A 4,926-nucleotide genomic window follows, 5' to 3' on the forward strand; every position below is an offset into this window, starting at 1 on the left:
TATATATATTGTCTTGTTATATACTGATAAGACAAGATAATGTCTTCGAATTCGCCACGTTTGGAGGCACGCCCAAAATCCCTGCGTCACGTACAAGGGCAATGCGTATCCGTATCTATTTTGCGATTCCCCCGCCTGCCTGCGTACAACAACCCTGCGAATCAACTTGCATTTCAAATGAAGGCTTCGATCGTCGCGCAATTCTTCGCTTCAGTAGTCGCGCGAGGCGCATTTGAATACGGGGCCAAGCGTGCGAGATGGAGACATTGTCAGCGGCGGTGACTGTCGGCCGGACCTACACTGATGTTGCCTGATAAACATGACTTCCATCATCATCATCATCATCATCATCATCATCATCATCATCATCATCATCCGCTAGGGCCAATCTGTCACGACTGCAGTCACGAATGAAGGGATTTCTATGAGGCTATAATTAAGCTCATCATCTCGCCGGCAAATAAGAGACAGCATGATGACGTGGCGTGTTGTGCGCCCCTCCGCCATCTACCTCTGAGTGCATACTGTGCTTTTTGCGACTCCTAGCCCTGGGGGTGTAATCAAATGGTACAGCTATAGTAGAGAGGGGAAGGAATCAACGCCCACACACACACGCACGCACACACGTACGCGTGAAAACACACGTCACACAGACACGCGCATACACACATGCACAAGCACCTACGCACACGCACACATGGGCGCGCACACACACGCGCCCCCCCCCTCCCTCCACACACACGCGCGCGCACAAACGCATCCCCCACCAAACGCACGCACGCACGCACGCACGCACGCACGCACGCACACACACACACACACACACACGCACGCATATACGTCACTCGCGACTTTTGACGTGAAAACGTCGAGCGCCTGTAATATCGGATGCAGGCTGCCATTAGCACGCCAGCGCACGCCAGCCGCTCCCGTGCCTACCGATATACCCGCGTCTCTAAAATTCACTAAAAGCGCAGACGACGGAAAACACGAAATGTCACTTAGCGTCACTGTTTCCACTAGCGGTTCGTTAATCGCACAAATGAGCAAATGTATTCACGTGAAAAGCGCAGACTGACGCGCTTACACGTACGGCCGTTCTTTTAAATAGAGTAATCCAGCTAATAGGCAATCGCATTTCGTAGATGCAAACAGCAAACATAGCAGCGAGAGCTGATCAGATTTCAGCAGACGCCACCGGCTGCCGCTCGAGTGATCAGGAAACAATTAAAGGCCAGATTTTAATAGAGATCGATAACAGATATAATTGTCAACGTAAAGATAATTACTGGAGATAGATTTCTATGGCTCTACAAACAAGATGTAGCCATAGCGGCAAGATGCAGGTTCAATGAAGTCAAGAGGTAATCATCACACGGTAGGGCACAGTGAGATAAAAACAACAACAGTAACAACAGTAACAGCAGCAACAGCAGCAACAGCAATAACAACAGCAGCAACAGCAGCAACAACAACAACAGCAGCAACAACAACAACAACAACAGCAGCAGCGGCAGTAGCAACAGCAGCAACATCAGCAGCAACAACAGCAGTAGCAGCAGCAGCAGCAACAACAACAACAACAACAGCAGTAGCAGCGGCAGTAGCAACAGCAGCAACATCAGCAGCAACAACAGCAGCAGCAGTAGTAGTAGCAGCAGCAGCGGTGGCAGTAACAACAACAGTAGTAGCAGCAGCAGCAGCAACGACGACAACAACAACAGCACCATGACTAACAGCCTCTATTGAACACAGTGTTCGCCGACTCAGCGCAATCTATCATCCGACAACGGCTGAACGACAAATTGCCTCCCCCCCTCCCCGCTCCTTCCCACCTCCCCCTCCCCGATCCTCTCCACCTCCTCTCCCCGCTCCTCCCCGTCTCCCTCTCCCCGCTCCTCCCCCTCTGCTCCTCTCCGTCTCTCCCACTGCCCCTTCCCGCCTCCCCCTCTGCTCCTTTTCGCCTCACCATCCGCTCCTCATCTCCTCCCCATCCACTCCTTCTCTCATTCCCTCTTCCCCTTCGCTCCTCCCCGCCTCCCCTTGCTTCTCCTACTTCCCTCCTCTCTCACCCCGTGTCTCCGTGCGTGTAGCGATGCTGGACAATGCTACTGTGATTGATGTCTCTAGCCGACCCTGATGGGTCACTGCATGGACATCTCGTGGAAGTAATTGGAACTCGGAGATGCATATATCTATCTACTTGCTGTATGCGAGTGCGAGAGAGAGACCGCGCGAGAGAAAGAACGCCCGCGCTAGAGAGAGGGTGAGAGGGTGAGAGGGTGAGAGGGTGAGAGGGTGAGAGGGTGAGAGGGTGAGAGGGGGAGAGGGTGAGAGGGTGAGAGGGTGAAAAAGTGAGAGGGTGAAAGGGTGAGAGGGTGAGAGGGTGAGAGGGTGAGAGGGTGAGAGGGTGAGAGGGTAAGAGGGTGAGAGGGTGAGAAGGAGAGAGGGAGAGAGGGAGAGTTAGATAGATAGATAGATAGATTATTATATTATATAGACAGATAAATAGATAAGATAGATAGATAGGATAGATAGGATAGATAGATAGGATAGGATAGATAGGATGGATAGATAGGATAGGATAGATAGGATAGATAGGATTGATAGGATAAGATAGATAGGATAGATAGATAGGATAAGATAGATAGGATAGATAGATAGGATAAGATAGATAGGATAGATAGGATTGATAGGATAAGATAGATAAGATAGATAAGATAGATAGATAGATAGATAGATTATTATTATATAGATAGATAAATAGATAAGATAGATAGATAGGATAGATAGGATAGATAGATAGGATAGGATAAGATAGATAGGATAAATAGATAGGATAGATAGGATAGATAGGATAAGATAGGATAAGGGATAGGATAGGATGGATAGGATAGGATAGGATGGATAGGCAGGATAGGATAGGATAGGATAGGATAGGATAGGATAGGATAGGATATGGATATGCTCACTAGTAGTGTAATGGATGACTTTTTGTTGCGAAGTTGATCCATTTTAATGAAAGAGTGGCTAATATAGAGGAAAAGTAGTGCGGAGTGAGTAAAGATAGCACTCATTAAACTGCATTACGCTGATTATGCTTTTTAGCGGCTAGATTAAAATCTTTTGTTCCATTTTAAAAACGCACGCGACGTACGGAAACGTGCATGCACGCATGCAGGTTACGTACACACGGCACCCACACGATCGCAATGTGGCAATGTCTTATTGAGCAGAAATGTGACTCCGAAGTTACAAACTCCTATCGGACAGAGTTTCGGGTAGCAGAACATGATAAGTTTGCTTTGGAGTGAAGAGACTGAGCACGCCAACAGCACGCGCTACGCTAGCGCAAATTTAGTTCGCCTCGAACGTAAACTCTATATTTTGTTTCCTGATTGTATAATTGTAATGTAGATAACATATTATTTAACAAATTTCACAATTTTCGTACTAAGTAAAACATGCTGAACAATAAATTATAAGCATGTGTTTCAATAAAACACACAACGTTCGCGTCGGCTGTGTACGGCGATGTGTAACATGTGACGCATACTGTGGTGCTACTTTCGTAAGAGGAGTACTTTTCGTTTAGATCTTATGAAGAAATGTTGTGAAAGTAGGCAATACAAATAAGTTTGTAGTGAATTTTACAATATTGGACGAGGCTCAAGAAGGTTATATCTATGCATTTTGGCGAGAGAACATGCCGTTTTAAAGCAGCAAAAACAGCGGCAGGGCGAGCTCGTCAACGATGGAAATACATTCAGCGCCACCGACAGCTTAACTAACGATGATACACGCGAGAACATAGACGTCGTCACTGGCAGATATTTATAACCGACGTTATACTAACAAAGATCATGAACGATTGTTCACAGAATCTTTGTTAATAATTTATAGTGTATCTATAACGTTATAGTATGCGATATACGTTATAATAATCTAGCGTATATATATAACGTTAATAGTATAACTACTCGTTATAATAATCTAGTAGATATAATGACGGTGCCGTGTCGTGTATCAACACTGCTCTACGTGATTGCTGTAGATCGTGTCTTTGTCGATCGAGGCTCTCTGATGCGCTAGGGCAGTGCCTGGCATCCAGGTGGGCATTACTGCTCGATATTTTCATCAGTATGCCACCCTTTCTCTTCGCTTCTCTCTCTTTCGTTCTCTTTCTTCTGCGTCTCTTTCTCTCTCGCTCTCTCTCCGCTTTCCCCTAATTCGTCTCGCGCGCCGGTCTCTCTCTTGCTTTCATACAAACTTAATATTTTATATCCTACTAATATTATATATTCTATATCTTTTTATTTACACTTATATCAGCAATCTCTCTAAGTCATATCGTTAAACATTAATTTTTGGTCGTTCTTGGCTAATGAAGCATCGTTTGCTTATATATATATATATATATATATATATATATATATATTATATATATATATTATATTGTCTTGTTATATTACTGATAAGACAAGATAATGTCTTTCGACTTCGCCCACGTGTTGGAGGCACGCCCAAAATCGCCTGCGTCACGTAAAGGGAATGCGTATGTGCGTATATATTGTTGGCGATTCGCGCGTGCCGCCTGCCTGGTACAACAACCATGCGAATCAACTGCATTTGCAAATGAAGGCTTGATTCGGTGCGCGCATTCTTTCGTCAGTAGTCGCGGCGAGGCGCATTTTGAATACGGGGCAAGCCGTGCGAGATGGAGACATTGTTCAGCGGGCGGTGACTGATCGGCCGGGACGCTACACTGATGTTGCCTGATAAACATGAGCTTCCATCATCATCATTCCATATCATCATCATGCATCATCATCATCATCATCATCATCATCGCTAGGGCAATCTGTCACGATGCAGTCACGAATGAAGGGATTTCCTATGAGGCTTAATTAAGCTCATCATCTCGCG

Source organism: Priapulus caudatus, unplaced genomic scaffold (genome assembly GCF_000485595.1).
Source record: "Priapulus caudatus unplaced genomic scaffold, Priapulus_caudatus-5.0.1 Scaffold50, whole genome shotgun sequence".
NCBI lineage: Eukaryota > Metazoa > Priapulida > Priapulimorpha > Priapulimorphida > Priapulidae > Priapulus > Priapulus caudatus.